Source organism: Centroberyx affinis, unplaced genomic scaffold (genome assembly GCF_046629955.1).
Source record: "Centroberyx affinis isolate AG114_WGS23_722 - 3 ecotype Tasmania unplaced genomic scaffold, CSIRO-AGI_Caff_v1 ptg000915l_1, whole genome shotgun sequence".
In the NCBI taxonomy this organism is placed as follows: domain Eukaryota; kingdom Metazoa; phylum Chordata; class Actinopteri; order Beryciformes; family Berycidae; genus Centroberyx; species Centroberyx affinis.
This window is the reverse complement of record NW_027279498.1, coordinates 784,416-802,129: the sequence shown is the minus strand read 5'-3', so window position 1 is coordinate 802,129 and position 17,714 is coordinate 784,416.

The window sequence follows — 17,714 nt, the reverse complement described above, 5'->3', positions numbered from 1 at the left end:
TTCTGCCACTCTGACTCTTGATCTGCAATGTCATTGAAGTTCCAGCGCTCCAAGAAAGCACTCAGGAAAACTACTGCGGTGGTGGAAAAAAATAAAATCAAATGAAGGCTGACATCACTTTCTCCTGGTTTCATGAATATTCATAATGCGGGAGTGGTGGTGAGTTGTAGTGGCGGCGGTGGCTGTGACCTCGTTGCTGGACATGGCATCTGCAAGGTGGATAGGCATGTCCTCTCTGTGGCGTGCATGTCTACTCCCTTGTGCTCGAACAAGAGGTGTGTGTGTGTGTCTCTGTGTGTGTGTGTGTGTGTGTGTGTGAAGAGAAGAGGAAGAGGGAGATATGATGAAAGTGCACATCTGACAAGTTTCTCGGTGGTTTGGCACAGGCGAGAGGTCACTGTCTCCTCCTTGGCACTGATGGGACTGACAAACACACATCTACTGACGTCACTGACCCTCCCCTGGAGGTCTGACACACATACACACACACACACACACACACACACACACACACACACACTCGCTGTTGTCAAGTGCAAAACTCTCCAATTTCTTCTCAGAACTCCAATTTTGGTGATTTTCATGTTTTATCTTCAACTGAAGGATTACACATATTTCACATAGTCTTCCATGGGTTGAGAAAATTGTATGACTCATGAAATAAAAATGTATGAAACTCAATTAAAAAATCTTTGGATAAACTCAAAAATGGATGGCAGTCAATCTGAGAACCAGGCTGTTTTCCGTAGTAGCCGAATAGTTGCCATTTGGGAGATATGAGGTTTCACCCAACAGCGACAACATACATGTGTACATACTGTACACTACCAGTCAAAAGTTTGGACACACCATGTTTGTCTTTATTTTTACTATTTTTCAGTTTTAGAATAATAATAATAATAATAATAATAATAATAGTAAAGACATCAAAACCATAAATAACACAAATGGAATTATGCAGTGACCAAAAAATTGTTAAACAAATCATAACTACTATACTTATATTTTAGATTCTTTAAAGTAGCCGCCTTTTGCCTTGGTGGAAAGGCAAAGGCTTTGGAAAGAAATTCATACATAGGCATAAGCTTCACTATTCATATTTGTCTAACAAATTCCAAGCATTTAGGCATAAGCCTTTAGATCAAAATGGCTTTAAGAGAATGAAAAACATAGAACATTCAATCAGGTGTGTCCAAACTTTTGAAGCATAAATCTCACCTAGAAGCTCCCACCCCCCCCATCCTGGCCAACCCCCACGTGCACACACACACGTACACACACACTCACACACTGCATACACACATGAGACACTTGTGTTTTGTGGATCAGCAAATAGTCCAAACAGGGGAACAGAAGCGCTTCAGTGTGAGTGGAGGTCTTGCTGTGTGTGTGTGTGGGAGGACTCATTTGCCTCCTGAAACACTGGATCAGTCGATGCGTTCTGTAGTGCCTCTCGTAGTCATACTTGTCTTCCCGCTGTGCTTATGTACCGCCCGAAAACTCACAGCAGCACAGCAGTTTGTGTGTGTGTGTGTGTGTGTGTGTGTGTGTGTGTGTGTGTGCTCAAAGGACACTCCTAAGGCCGTGTTTTTCTGGCCACTCCGGTTCGCCCTTTTTACTCTGTCTGCCTTTTCACTTTATCTCATCCTCTTTTCCATCTCAAACATTAATACAACGAGTGGGCAGCATTGTTGAGGCGTCACACACACACACACACACACACACACACACACACACACACAGACACACACACACACACTCAAAGCACAATATACAAATCTGCGTCTTGCATTGACGTCACGCAGCATCCCAGTTCTATTGTTGCCCCTGTTGGAGTCGGCTGCCTGTGTTGTACATTGTCTGTCTTCCTGACTGAATAGATGCGACCTCAGGTGTGCACACACACACACACACACACACACACACACACACACACACACACACACACACACACACACACACACACACATGCGCGCACCCTGGCACACACACATGCTAGATATTCACCACCATGATCTTCCAGCTGTAACGACACGCTGGAGATGTACAAACATGGAGAATTAACATCGTTCCAAGAATGAATCCACATGCATTAAACAGTTCTTAAGACTTTTTCAATATGAACTTGAAGACTTCGACATTTTTGCGCAAACACACTCAGATGCAGGCTTGGAGTTGCCTGGCGCTAGATTTCAAAGGCAATTATTGCATTTTTAAAACTCATTTTCTTGGACCGTGCCATGCAAATTTCACATTTTAGAGATATTAAAGAGTTTGAAATGCAGGATCCTTTGCATGACACACACGCACGTCGCAATAAAAATTCACCCCGCATAGAAGCGGAGCTGGAGGAGCAGCCTCTAACTATCTGCTTGCCATTTCTTCTCCTCTCTCTCCCTCTCCCTCTCTCTCTCTCTCCTGCCTTGCCTGTGTTGCGGCTGTGACAGGTCAGTAAATTGAGTGCATCTACGCAGAGCAGGATCCCCACACATCCACCTCACTCTGGCAGCAGCCTCCCCATCATCCTTTGCACCTGTCACTCAGTGCCTCTCTCAATTAAATGGACCACTAAGCACAACTGTTCATATCCAAGGAGAGATTTCCTTCAAGGCAGGGACTGTGGATCTGCAGCACTGGGCTGAGCTGCTGAGCGGAGAGCAGCTTGCTCCTCTCCTACTGTCAGTATAAGGGGAGGGGGGGGGGCATGGAAATGAACAGGCCGCTGGTGGCTTGGCTGGATCATATGTGGCGAATGCGTGTGTGTCGGTCTGCAGCTGCAGTCACACAGGAACAGCAAATCTGACTCGCAAGCCTTTGTGACATTCATCTTTTCATGGCTGTCTAACCGGGGGAAAATCCGATCCTGTGTGGGCTCGCCCCATTTAGACAGACAGGGAAAAAATATTTTTTTTAAAAATGACAGCAATGAGTTTAACGTCAAATCATGTGCCTTTATGAAATCAGTGTTTTCTGACATGTGTTTCCTCAGAATTTTCTTTTTGTATTGAGGAAAACACGGCGGACTATGATGAAACATGATTTGTCAATTCATATTACTGCCTCTGTCTTTCATCCCCCTTTTCCCCTATGTGTGTGTGTGTGTGTGTGAGAGAGAGAGAGAGAGAGAGAGGCATTTGGGTATTCAGGGAGGCCAGCCCACTGGGGAGCTGCAGCGGCCAAAGCACCAATGCTTATTTCAAAGTGTGAGTTGAACGCTGGCCTCTAATCGAAAGGCGCTCTCCCTGCGTACGCCCCCTCAGTCCAGCCTGTGATGTAACAGGTCACTTTCACACACCCACACGGTTTTACACCCCTGTTGTTCATCCTTCATTGAACTGCAGTTGGTCACCATCACACTTTAACGTTTGTGCTCTGCGAGATTCACATGGAGATGGTTCAGTGACAAAGAAAACACAGATTCAACCAATATTTTGACGTCCATAGCCGCTGCCTCGTTTTATGAAAATGGTAGCAAAATATCTTGCTGATATCGATGGAATATCAGCTCAAACCATTTTCTAAAGCTGTTTTAATATGATTTTTTTTTACAGTGCCATAGTATAATATTGGCTGGGTTGCTGCTGAACTTGGCCACGTCCTGCATGTTGCCGTCCATCAAATGCTTTGCTGGGAATTGTCAGTCTACAATGATCATTAGGACCAATTACTGAAGACCTTTAACTGATGATGTAGTTAGAAAAAAGGTTTCATGTGTGTACATGTGCACAAATGTCTGCAGAAATCAAAAGAACGATCACAGTCAGGTGAATTATGAAATACAGTACAGACACATCTCTATCAGATGTGAATTGTTTCCCTGCTGGTAGAAAATTTTTCTGACAAATGAACATTACTGTGAAATTATTGGGCCGTAATATCTGTCACAAACTTCTCTGGTCAGCCAAGAGATGTTGCCATTAATCATAATGACTAATGAGATTATGCACTGGAAGTCCTATTATTAATGTATGCTAATTAATAGGAAATACTTGCAGTCCAATCACTCATTTATAATCACAGAATTAATTATCATAATTTCATATCTCTTATTCTCTCTTGGGTAGACTCACTCTCTCTAGCCCCCTTTCCTTCTTTTTTTTCTCTATATCACATTATTTGTTTCTCTGCATTTGCAGTGCAATTTGCTTGAAACCGACTCCATCGTGGTGCGATGATGTGCACCCGCTCTTTATGGAAAGTATAAAGGCATTTAATTATGTTGCAGTAGGTCACTGTGAGGCTGAATGTGTAAACACTTTCTCCTGCGCTGACAATAAGGCCTGCGCTGCCAATCCAAATCATCCTCTCTCTCTGTCTCTCCCTCCCTCTAGTCTTTATCCGTCTCTCCTTTTCTTTCTCCCTCGTTCTCTTTGTCTCTCTCAGGTTATTCCTATTAGCCATTATTCAGCATGGGGCTGACAAAGACCTGCCTGCTGCATGCTGATACAGCCACAGAGCACTACTCCAGCCTCCCACCTCTGATGTTACGCCACACACACACACACACACACACACACCAAATTCTCTTTATGAATATAATAGTATGGTGTATGTATGTGTGAGAATGTGTGTGAGAGAGAGAGAGAGAGAAAGTGAGAGAGGCAGAAGGAGTCGAAGCAATAAAAACCAAACACTTTCTCGCTGCTTGGCCAGAGAACAAAGGAGCGAAAGCGCTTCAGCGGACGGCGGAGCGAACGCACAGATTGTGATTTGGCAAAAAAAAGGAGGATGGCGGTGCGTTCAGAGGCGGATGAAGAGCCGCGGACAGTGATGGATGCACACAGACGGTGGCCGACAGTGAAAAATGAGAGGAAGGGAATTGTTCTTGAGGTGACACATACTGATGACGACGGCCGCGGAGCGAGGGATGAAGGGAAAGAGGGATAGAGAGGAGTGTACAAGATGACCCGGGAATAGCGGGGGTCAGCGGTGTGTGCTTTGTAAGTGTCTCACACTGTCTGGGCTGAATCTGTGTGTGTGTGTGTGTGTGTGAGCGCTTCAGTGTGTGTACTGTACTTGTGTGCTTGTGATAACTCTGACAGGACCCTCCTGCCTCATACGACTTTATCAGTCTCCCAGTGGGGCGGCTGCTTAGTGAGCACCACGTTGTGCAGGGCAGTGCAGAAGAGAGAGAGAGGGGGGAGGAGGAGGAGGAAGAGGAGGAGGAGGTGAATAAGTAGAAAGAGGGCCAGGAGTAGGAATAAAGAGAGTAGGTGAGATTAAGGAGGGAGGGTGGGGTTGGCTGTTTGGAACAAATAAAAGAACACAAAAGGGAAATATGACAAAGACAAATGACAGACACACAATACCTGATTACTGTGAATAAACAGATTAAGGCGATAGTTCGATCAAAGTGTTTACAAGGTTTTAAATAAAGTTAGATGGATTTATTTGATAGGTGAGGTTAGGTGAGTTTACTCAGACAAGGAAGTGATGCAATGACATCCAGCCTGCGGTCATCTCCATATCAGATGAAAAATGTCAAGACATTTTGCCAGATGTGTGTTCGGTTGCTTGCAGAACACCTTGATGCAAGCTGTGTTATTGTCAGTGTTAGCTGGAAGCAGAAGAGACCGTAATGGACTCACACAGCATGTAACACGGGAGTGTCGCTGTGTGTGTTGTCATTTGCAGAAACAAACACACTACTGCTGCATTTGGATCAGTTTCCTCTGTGAACCTTTTGATGCATTTCGAATGAAATCAGACTAAAGTGTTTTGTATGGTCAAATAAAATCAAAGAGTGCAGAAACCAAGATGTGTTAAGCAGGTTATGCTTCCGTTGATTATGACCTTACTCTGATTAAAATACCAGACTAAGGCCTTTATGTGATAATTGTTTAAGTCAGAGTATTGCCTTGATTAAGATTAAATGTGAATAAATGTGATGTGTGCATCTGTAATAGACAGTGGAAAGGGTGGAGGCATTTTGTGACAGAGGACAGGAGGGGGACAAACAGAAGAAGAGCCATCTGAGTGAGGACAGAGATGGCGTGAGAAGCCAGCCGGCACCACCTCCGCCCCGACACACACACACACACACACACACACACACACACACACATACGGCTATTCACAGGCCGAGCTGCATGACGCAGGCTGTGATATTTGGCTCCAGCAGCAGCTGCCGTGCAGCCGTCCACTCCATATAGGGAAATGTCACATGTAGCGCAACCTCATCAAGGAGAAAGCACTTAAGAAAAATTGCCTTCATTTGTATGTGGCTGCGTGCTAATGGAGGCCCAGGGCTGTGAAATTACCTGCATCTCTGTCTGCAGTGGGGATCATGCATCGTGGATTCACTTTGAAATAGACAGACTGGTCCGTTCTACTGTCCAGTTCATCCTTTAGAAGCTCAGGTACTTTGATTATTCCATCATTATTTAATGTCTTTTATATCAAGTCATCCAAATTGACCGGTTTGTGAGTGTTTCCATTTGAATGTGTGCACCAGTCTAATAAGTCTAATAACTTGGAAAGCGTGTGATTGACTGCAGTTCACTTCAAATGTATTTCAGTGATTGGAGTTTCTCTTTGGCAGCAGGCCTCTAAATTAATGACCTGTAGCATCAATACACTTTAAACCCGGTTGCCGCCATAAACACACTTCCCTGTATGCCCGTTCCATTAGGTGAAGAAATGCCCATCATAAGTGTGCAAATAAATATAAGAAGTGCTGAAGCAATTAAGAAAGTGAAGTGGCTCCCTCCAAAGTTTCCACGCATCTTAAGATTGATCCGTGCAGGGGGGAAGTACACTATATTAAATGCGTCCAAGCTCAATAAAGTACTCATTAGCAGTTGATGGATAACAGTGAGTGTTCCTAACCATCAGAAGTGTATCTCCCTCTAATATCGGTCATAAACAACCTATGGACACAGTTCAGATGACATCCATCAGGCAAGCACACAATCTTTCATTCGTTTTAGCTCACTGAGGAGGTCTTCTGTTGCTGCTCTGGCTGTCAACTTGTCAACGTCAACGTTAAAATTCACTGTACTGCCGTGTGAATGATGAGGAACACAATCGCAAAGTAGAATTTGGCAGTGGAATGAGGCTAACCCCGCCTGACCTGCTTTCCCCGGCTCTTTGGCTGCAGGACAGAGCTGCCGGCCAGTAAGAGTACCGCTGCTGTGATCGAACCTGAATGCGTCCAAGAAGCTCTCACTCACTTCACCCTGATTGGACAAAGGGATTGCTGATCACACGCAAGAAATGATATCCTGACATCGGGAGTGTTTGTTTGCCACTTTAGACGGACTAGGTTTTTTCATTTTCCTTCATTTTCTTTAAAAACGCAGAGGAGCACTGGCGAGCTGGACTTCAATATGATGCCGTTGTCATGTGGCGGAGTGAGTCATTGAATTCAATGGGGGTGTCTGTCAAAACAACTTTTCTTTTGATGCCTGATGGCCCTATCTTTTGAGAGCTGTGTGAAAGCATTAGTTTGAAGTCAGCTGAGGTTTGCTTGAGTGGGGATTTTTATCATTTTATTTCATTTTCTTGTTTAATCTAAAGTGATTCATTTTTGCGTGAAGTTCATCTATCAAGATAAGGTAAACATAAAAAAATGCAACTGTTTGGACTGGGATACATGTTGTTCAGCTGCACTGCAACAAGAGAAGCAAAAGACTCCCCCAAAACAAATCTGAGCTAACAAACTGGAGTTTTGGGTTTGTTTGTTTCTGATTGGTCACCTCTACGCTCGCGACATGCCTGCCCATCGCCTGGCCGCCCTGCCATCTGCTTCAATCGTCCTAATGAAGCACGTCCTTCTCCGCGGCCCTTGGAGATGCCACCTCCGCAGCGGCTCGATCAGCCTCAGGAAGCTCGGGCCCCTCCGGCTGGGCCACGTCTCCGCCCAGATCGGCCATTTCATCACCGCCCAGTGCCTAATGAACTAGAGGACGGAGGGCAGCGAGAGGAGGGAAAAAGAAGGGAAACAAGGGAAACCGAAAAGCGCAGGCCCTTTGTACTAATAAAGAGACTCTTTCCCTAATGAAAGTGGCTCTTTTGTTCCATATTCGGCACACTCGGAGGACAGGAGTTAGCGGTCGGGGCGAGCTGACCACTTTAACATTCAGCGCTGTAATGATGAATGGTCAAGTGGTGAATTATTTCTCCCTTTTGGGAGCTCTTTCTTCTCATGTGCCAGCACCGTATTACGCTCTCATTTTAATTGATTGGTTCCTTTGTGCTTTGAGGCCAATGCACCACACTTGCAATCTCTCATTCTATTTATGCCAGAAATCTATTTCTTGTCAGAGGCGACTCTTACTCAGCTCTGTGTCAACTGGACGAGTCATATCCATTCAACCATCAGAGCAGAGACATAGATGTAGGGCATTATAGTTTGTTGTCCGTATTCCATGGAGAATGATCCATATTATATATAGAATCATAAAATGAATAGAATTAACTGATGAATTACTCTGAAATAGTGATTAGCGGAGAAGTACCACCATTTAAAGGAGGGAAAAATCACTTAGTCACTGAGGAACGGCCTTGAAGAATATTACTTACAGCACAGTTTCAGCGTTATAATCGAGCATATTAATCATTTCTATAACCCCCATACAGCACCCAGCCCACCCCGCCCTGCCCCGGCCACATGCCAGATTGTGGCTCTATATTTAGTCTCTCTTGTTCTTTGTCTCTCTCACACACACATACACAAAATACAAAAAAACATGCGCTGACCCTCTCACACAGTCTGTCCTCCTGCTCATACACAATCTGCGTCTTTCTTTTGCACATGATGTTGTCACAGCCGAAATTGGGGAATGTTGCCATCCGAGGCATCTCATTCCCAGACTTGTAAGGCTTTCCCTGCGGCAGTGTGTTGTGTTTCTGATGGCGGTTCCAGTGGATAATTCACTCTCTTATGGACAGACGCCAGAGGGAAGCCCATCAGTTTACAGCAATGGGACTAGTCATCTCCTGCAGTGTGTGTGTGTGTGTATGTTTGATCATCAGAGGGGTGCAAAAGTTTATGCCGGTTTAAGACACTCCTTTTTCAACAAACTTGATTTATACGGTTATTCTCTTAAAGTAAGCCCCTGCAACGACGGTGGCGCATGAATCCATTTCCATTTAGAGGAGTTTTATTGAGGCCGAATGATAAAGCCTATGATTTATGAGCAGAAACGATGTGCCAGGCTAAACCTAATCTCACAGCGGGAGGGGAGGGATCCACAGATTCCATTCTGAAGGGGGTGAGAGGCCAGTTTGGCAAATTGCAGATGGTGCAGGGAGATGAGAATGGTAGCTGATGTGAAGAGATAAAGCCTTTGCGTGCTGAATATTAACACTTTAACATGACAGTGTGATCACAAATTGAAATCTTCAAAGGTGGTGTTATGGTGACTTTTTGCTCTGTTGAATACATATGATCGTCCCCTCCATCACACGCGGCCTGCATGCCTTTGTATTTCACAGCTGTCGCAAAATCAATGCATTCAGTTTGCAATCCGCCGAATCCATTTCGATGTGAGCCAATAGTGTCCCGTAGCCCGGCCGTGCGAGGAGGTTAAAATGAAGCAAATCCCAAAAAGTGTTTTTTTCGGAAGTGTCCCCCTGGCGCAGCATCTGCCGGTGTCTTCTGGCTGCTCTCCACTCATTAGCAGGCAGACTGCTACAGGACTTTCTCCATCTGGTCGCCTGGAGCAGCACACACTGTACCGCACTCAGCACAACAACACAACAACACAACAACACAACAACACAGCTCTCATACCAAATACCGCCGCTGTGCAGAACACGCCGTCGACATGCACACGGGGTAGCCCCGCTAATGCAGAACAAGCATGTCCATGTGAATCAGTTTGCTATACATGCAGCTCACACAGCCTGCACCCCCACACGCACAGGTCCCGGTGTAGATTCATGCACAAGGTTATACACACACACACGCACAGTCACGCACATACAAAATACTTACAGAAAGAATTTCCGTATGATTACTGGGAGATTGCCAAGTGTTGCCTATGCATAACACTAAACCCAGTCTGCCATAACAGATGTAGGAGGCTGTTTAAAGCTTTACAGGCTTTACGGCACATGGCCCGTATGCAGAAGATACTAGAAGACACTCTAAGATCTAATAAAAGAAAACCAAAGCCCCATAACGGAGAATGGGTGGAACAACGGTACCATACTTTATTTCCTTTTCTTATGGGAATCTCAGCTTTTAGGAGAACCATGTGTTTTGGGTGCATTTTTGTCATTTAGCTGGCCTTTAAAAAAACGTTAGCTCTTCTTTTAACTATTACAAGAAAGTAGGGCCTTTTGTGAAATATAGGAATTGGATAAATGATGTGCAGGCGCAACAGAAATGGCTTTTAGCAAGACAGCTCTGCCTGTCAAAAAATGTTAAATCTGCATAAAGATTCCCACTTGGCAGGAAGACAGCAACTCCCACGAATGAATAGCAACCACAATCTTATTTTTTAATGCACGATGCTCACTTTATTGGAAAACAGACACATTTTGACATTGTCTTTGTCAAAACTTCAATGTCGAAACACATCAGTTTAAAGTGAGCATCATGCATTAAACAGTAAGACTGTGGTTGCTTTTCATTCTTGGGAGCTGCTGTCTTGCTACCAGGTGGGAAAGTTTATAAGGATTGTTTTAGTGTGAGTGTGATGTGACTTTTGGCATTAAACATATGGCATTACAGTTGCCTGCCTAATGTTATACATCATATCAAGCATGACAAGGAAGAAAGAGACATTCTTTGTGAGACTTGGTTTTCTTTGAAAAGCCGTTCCAAACAAGTAGATCATTCGAGGGTGACATATTATTATGCCAATCATCTATCATGCAAATGTGAAGTATATTAGAATATTGCTGCAGGGTTAGATGGGAGATTTGACAGAAATTTGGGTATACAGTGTGGTGCATCTGAACAGCTATATGACTAACAGAGGCAACTAAATAAGTCAAGTTGATCCTCCAAACCCAATACTCACTTTAATGGTCTAATTTTTTAATAGGTACCTGATAAAGATCAGTGAGGGAGTTTCTTCAGCTCAGCTCACTATAATGTCCTCTGAAGCTGCAAGCCATTTTAGATTGTAGAGGGATCATTAGCAGATTTGATGTGCACAGCATCATACTGTACATGTGTTTATATAAGAGGCATGACCCAAGACACAGGAACACACGCCCGAACATGTGACGGCGTGGACAATTCCCTATGCAATTCAGGCGGCACAATAGCAAGCTTAGCGCTTTCCCATTCACTGGGGGGATTACATGGAGGGGGCGGCACAGTCTATATCTGTCTGCAGCGCAGATGAGACTTTCTCACACGCTTAGAATGATTTATGGGATGGGAAAGGCTGGAATGCAGGGAGAGATAGGAATGAGACGGGGGACAAGGGACGTGGGAGCATGTCTCGGGAACGGAAAGGTAGTTGGAAATGAGGTTGAGTTGAGTGACAGGTGGGTGAAGTGTCTGTGGGTGAGGTAATGGCTGATGAATCCATAAGGTACAATATGGATGAATATATCATGTGCAGTTCACCTGGGAGGGAATATGCATTTTCCTGCACTCAAGTTTCATTTAGTGTTGGTAGTCTAGGTGATCTTCAGAGGGAAACAGATAGCCAATCACAACACAGCTTTGGACTTTACAGTAACCAATTAAATTTATGGACCCAATGGCCCAGCGCTGAACCTGCCGCTGACTGTCAAAACTAAATGAAACTTGAGCTCAGAAAAAGGCTTGGAGAGCACACAGAATAATTGTGTGAGAGGAATGAACTTTGCTTTGAACCTCTTCAGGTTATGAACGTGCTCAAATTTGGGTTTCTGCTCGCAAGCTGCAGTGTTGCTCACAAAGACAAAGTTCCCCCTCATGCAGGAGCTGTCACTGTACTCGCTGGGAGAAACTGCCATTTCCGTGTGAGAAGAAGTTCTCTCTTATTCTTGTGGATTTTGTCAAGGAGATGCCACTGTACCAGCCCACCTGTTTGAACCAGCTGTGGAGTGGCAGGTGTCAATGAGGCTTTTAACGCTGAAGGACGAGCCTCCTCCTCACTGCATCAAAAGGCCACTGGGCCAGATGGAGACCTGATGCGTGGTGCCTTATTGATGGGCTGCACACACCGGGGGAATGGATCAATGAAGAAGAAAAATTGTTTCACCTGTGAATTTTAAATAGCGAGTTTGGCAATGTCTGCTAATCAAATGGCACCTGCTTATAACGGATGTGGAAAGGATCAACTCTTTACCCTCCTGGAATAAATATCAGCTGCCGTGATGAATGTCCTAAATGACGGAATGAGCAGCGCACACACACAAATGTAAATGTAACCAAACAGACACACACAAAATAGACATTTGTACACACACAGTTGCACCACATGCACACACACCACACACACTCAGTCCTACGCGCCTCAGCCCTCGCTGGCTTTCCCCTGTTGACACACACTTGCCAATGGTAATGCCCTCCCAGCATTAGGCTGGCAGAGCCTAATGACATATTGGCAATTAGAGAAGAGCAAGTTTGATGATTTCATCAGGCCTGCAGCTTGGCTCTGCTTTATTTAATTGCAGTCCAGAGGAAAGTTGTGGAGTGGTGACACAACGCCAATAGGCTGCTGCCCAGAGGAAAATGCTGCTGATGATAGAAGTCGTATAGAGGGGTGCTGGCATGTTTCAAAGGAAATTCAATTGCTTTGCTTGTTGTTCCCAGTGACAATGGATGAATGAATGGAAGTGGCACTCAGATCCTCCTCAATTAAATCAGTGAATTAGATGAGTTGGTGATTCAGTGAGTTTTTGTGAGACCATATAGCGTTTGGTCCCAAAATAAAGGTTGGCATACTTTCAACAACACATCAGATTTTTCTTCAATTAACAGAAGTGATGATGCATTCGCTTGCTTTCAACACTAACCTTGGTGTGATATTGTGGCACACCTACAATCAACGTTCGGTGATAAAAAATGAGGATAAAGGATCTGATACAACAGAAAAAATAAAAAATTGCATTTGATCACATCACCATTGCATATTAAAAATTGCTGCAATGGTATGTAGGCTACTGCAACACAAAATGTAACATACTGATAAAGTCTGTGCAACAAAGCAATCTGCATTCTCCAGGCACAGAGGTGAGTGTGTAATAGGCTTTAAAGGACACTGTTTGCATAAGACTTGAAGCTATTCTGTATGCTTGCCGCCTCACGTGATTTAACACGACTTAAACTGTGTATACGCTGTAGCCGTGATCACTGGTGCAATTTAACGGACCAGTGAACCAACTGATGACATGAACCATGTGCATTTTATATCTGCGAGGATTGGTGAGTGATGGCGTGTGTGTGTATATGTGTCTTCTTTTTTATGACCAAGAGATAGAGTGTCTGTTTTACCAATTTACTCGAGTAAATTACAGCTGGGTGTGAAGTGAACATCTGTTTGTGTTCACATGTCAGCGTGACTTTGTGCCGCTTGTATGATTGATAGACTTAGCTAATGCATGTGTCTATGTGAGAGTGTGTGTGCATGTGTGCTTCTTTATCCCATAGGTTCATTTTATTAGGTGCTGGGGAGGAGTGCCTCAACAAGAGCCAGGCTCTGTCTGCTTGTTGGTTCGTTTGTTATACACTTTTTGCAATGCGCAGTGCTTAGGGGAATTACATGCTCACTTTAGGCCGCACAAAGCCCTAAGAGCACCGCATGGGGGAAATACAGTGTGTGCTCTTACATGGTAGAAGTCAAACAAGCATGAGCCAGATCTAAGTTGGTGTGCTCTACATCCACAAACCAAGTAGCTTGGTGATTTTCCAGCTGCAGTGTCTAAGTCAACGCATAAATTAAATATTTTGTTCAGTGACTCTTAGTTACAGCAACACTGTGCTGTATCCACAGCGTTGTGTTATTAACAGGTGGAGTTTTTAAAGTCAGCTTAATTTAATTCACTCCATCACTCAATCATGCAAACCTCCCTACCCGAGCACCTAGAAAGCACTAGTGCACCTGTTCTTGTGTATGGTTTATCAATGCACATGAGTGTTTGGTATAATATGTGAGGAAACGTGTGTGTATGCGTGTGTACGTTTGCTCATTTGTGATCATCTACGAACCTCTGTGTGCACCTGAGCCGATCAGGCTGGCCTCCCTCCCAGACCTTCTGTCACTCTAATGTTGCCGCTCCCTCATCATTGGCATCAAGTCAGCACCCATTAGCTCTCTGAGCCACCCCTCCAGTTCCCCAGCCACCACACCCCCCCGCCCCACTTCCAAACACTGCAAACACCAGCATAGGAATGTTAATGGCGCCCTGTGATGGGAGGACTCCAGGCTGACTGGTCCCCAAAATGATAACTGACTCCCATGTTCTCAGAGAGCAACGGTAAAGTGTCGCCACAGGGACTGTTCTCAGTATACACTTATTACACCACCAGTAATGAAGGTGCTTTGGCTGCCGATGTCAAGGTAATGATGGGGAGGGGGATTTGTGTTGATGGCGAGCCTGAGAGTGGTGTTGCTGGTCTTTAACCCTCGGGACAAGACCATCAGCCGCTGTTGTGTTCGTACACTAACACAGGCTAATAAAGTGTATATGGGCCTGAATATTACATTCCCGACCATTTATCTCCAGGAATATTATTGTATTCTAGTCTTGCTGCTCCCACTGTGGGAGTGTTACAGCCTCAGACAAAGACGCCTCGCTGCTGGAATTGAAATCCATCGATCTGAGTGAAGGAACTGCAAGTAAAAGCGAAAAACAGAAAAAAGAAAGAATTAATTATTTTCCCCTCTGGCGCATTATTGATCAGGAAAGTTTGGGGTTTTTCCTCAAAGAAATAAAAATATGGCCGGGCAGTGCAGAGAGAGAGAGAGAGAGAGAATTAGAGAACGAGAGCAAGAAAAGATTTTAAAAATAGACGTTAGCGTGTACGAGTTTGAATAAGATTCACTTTAGCAGTTGAAATGGGCAACATAAATCCTGCCCATGTTCCATTTAATTTCTCCCTCTCTCCAGAGTTATTAATGTCTGAGCCTTAATTACTTTGTGGACTGTGGCGAGTCAATGCTTTTATCCTAAGAAGGACTCATTTTTTTGTTGAACATGGAGAAGCCACTCTTCACAGGAGCCCGTTTTTGAGAACTGCTCTGGAGCATAATTAATAGACGGGACAAAACCATGAATAGCAATGCGGCAAATATGTCATTTCTTGAGCGCCTTGCACTCCCTCCCCTTCCTCGGCTCTCTTTAGGGAGTACTTACGTTGTTTCACGGTCGAGCGGTTCATTGTGGGAAAGCTGTTTAAAAAATGGATGTGTGTTTTATCATGAGCCCCGTGTTAAAGTGAGGGCCAATTGCAGGGAGGAGGCTCTGAATCACTGTTCAGCTTAATCTCATACCAACACTGAGGTCCTATTGACCCTGATGATATGTTGCCTCAGGCAGGACAGCCCCGCAGTGGAGGTTCAGGCAAGGCCTGATTAAAAACATGTGCAATCGCATTTAGCCAACTGTAAATTTCCCTCATTCCATATTATCATTCTTTAAGTCAGTGCTAGGAAGCGATGACAACTTTTTGGATTGCCTTTTCAGAAGCAGCGCGCAACGTCAGCAATACTGGATGTGATGGCGCTCACAGGAGAGAGTATATCCCCTTGTCTCATTAATTTCTCTGATAAGGGTGTGTGTGTGTGTGTGTGTGTGTGTGTGTGCACTCCTATTTACTCATGTGTGACAGAGTCATGTTAGATGAATTCCCAGCCATTTTAACAGGATGGATGGCCGTCATTAACGAGGCCGGATCTAAATCATTTGGCCTGATAACGGTAGCGGCCGTGACGGCTGTGCCTATTGCATTACCACACAGCAGCATGCTCTGTAATCATCACAATTCCTCAATCGATGAGGCGTCCATTCAGTGGTCCGATTGACAAATCGACTCCTTAGCCTCCAGCTTACCCGTTCCCCACTCTCTCTCTGCTACTGGCCGGAGATGAAAGGAGAAAGGACTTGGAGCCTTTTATGCCACATTGTGTGTAATCCCCCCCCATTTCCATAGCTTTGGTTTATTCAACCTTTGGATGGAAAATAGCTCCGGATTGTTCAACCTAAGCATTGATAATGTGGTGGTTGGCTTTGAGCACAATAATTCCATTAAGTGTTCAGTTCAGCATCAGCAGTGAGGCCGAGGTTTACCTCCTCAGCATCGGGTTGCTCCTATTCATCACGCCTCCCTCCAAGAAGACGCTTATTTCTGCCTCTATAGACATGCACATCAGGGATGGCTGATAACCACGTTTCCATGAGCGCTGAGCTAAGGCCACTTGATATTTAAGGAGATGCATCAATGGCTCCTCTTCATCGGCTCATTGGAAAACAGTTATTTCCTAGCAGTGTTTGTGTGACGCATTAAAATGACATTTTTCTCTTTCGCCCAACATGAACTCATAAAAAATGGTGAAATGAGCACAAACTCTGAAAGACAGATCTATGTGCTGTGAATAGTTGTGTGAAATTATGTTCCTCCAGCACAAATTGGATTCTGTGACAACAGCACCAATTGGACACAGCATTTTCAGCTACAGGTTGGGTAACAAGTAAAACGACTTTGTTTAAGGTTTGGGTTATGGTTAAGGTTAGGCAACTAAAATAACTTGGTTAAAGTTAGGGAAAGGCTTTGGTCATAGTTAAATAAGAAAAACTTTAGGTAAAAAGTTTAATTTTACTCATGGTATAAATTGCTTGCTCGAAGGCAAACGCATACACTGATCCACTTTAATGTACTTCAATGTGAGACTACTTACTGTTTGTAGTTGTTCCTCCTTCATGTAACCGTTTCATGCTGGTAGCACTTTACTTGGCACCAACACATAGTGCGGTGTTAACAAGTTGTGTTCATTTCACACACTTTACTGTGAGATCAGGTTGCTTTCGCCACATTGTCTAGACTTTTCATTTGTGCAGTAGAAAGACTCATTTAGGGATCAAACAATAGCACCTTTCAGTCCAATCCTTCTTTTATTCCACAGCCTGTTGCCAAATCCGGCCATGCTGAGAGTTCACCCTCCACCTCTCTGGACACGGACCCAGTGACCTGCGTGCACAGCAATCCCTGAAGGTGCGCTCACACTGCTATAATTGACTAGCACCAGCTCAGAGCCTCTTAGGTGTGTTGAGAGCCAATTGTCTCTCCCGCTATATCATGTAGTGTCAGTTCAATGCCCCAGAGGGGGATTATTAAGACCTTAATGGAGGACCGATCCCTTTGGCAGTGAGATGTAACCCAGTTCTGTGCGGCAGGGTGATGGCAAAATGCTGAGAATAGCATAACAATGTATGCAGGTAGAGGTAGAGAGCGGAAAAGAGTGGAGCTATTTCAGTAATCAGTTGGAAAAAGTCTGTTGACAGCAATTTAGGCACTTGAGGATAAAAATGGGAATTGTATGTAGCTAATAGGGGTTCAATATGGGTTTTTGAAGGCTGATACCGATATTTCTTTATTGAAGCTGTATAGCCAATATTTTGTGTCGATATTCAAAATCTTTAAATTTGACCTTTTTTACTGGCAAAAGACAAGGATTCAGTGGAAATTTGTGGAAAAGCCTCTGAAACAGCATTTAGACTGATGTAAAGCTGATTTGAAATAATCATAAAAACATATTCACTAGCTGTGATCAAGGAAGAACCTCCATGGACAACACTGACTGGACGATATCTGTTTTTTTTGT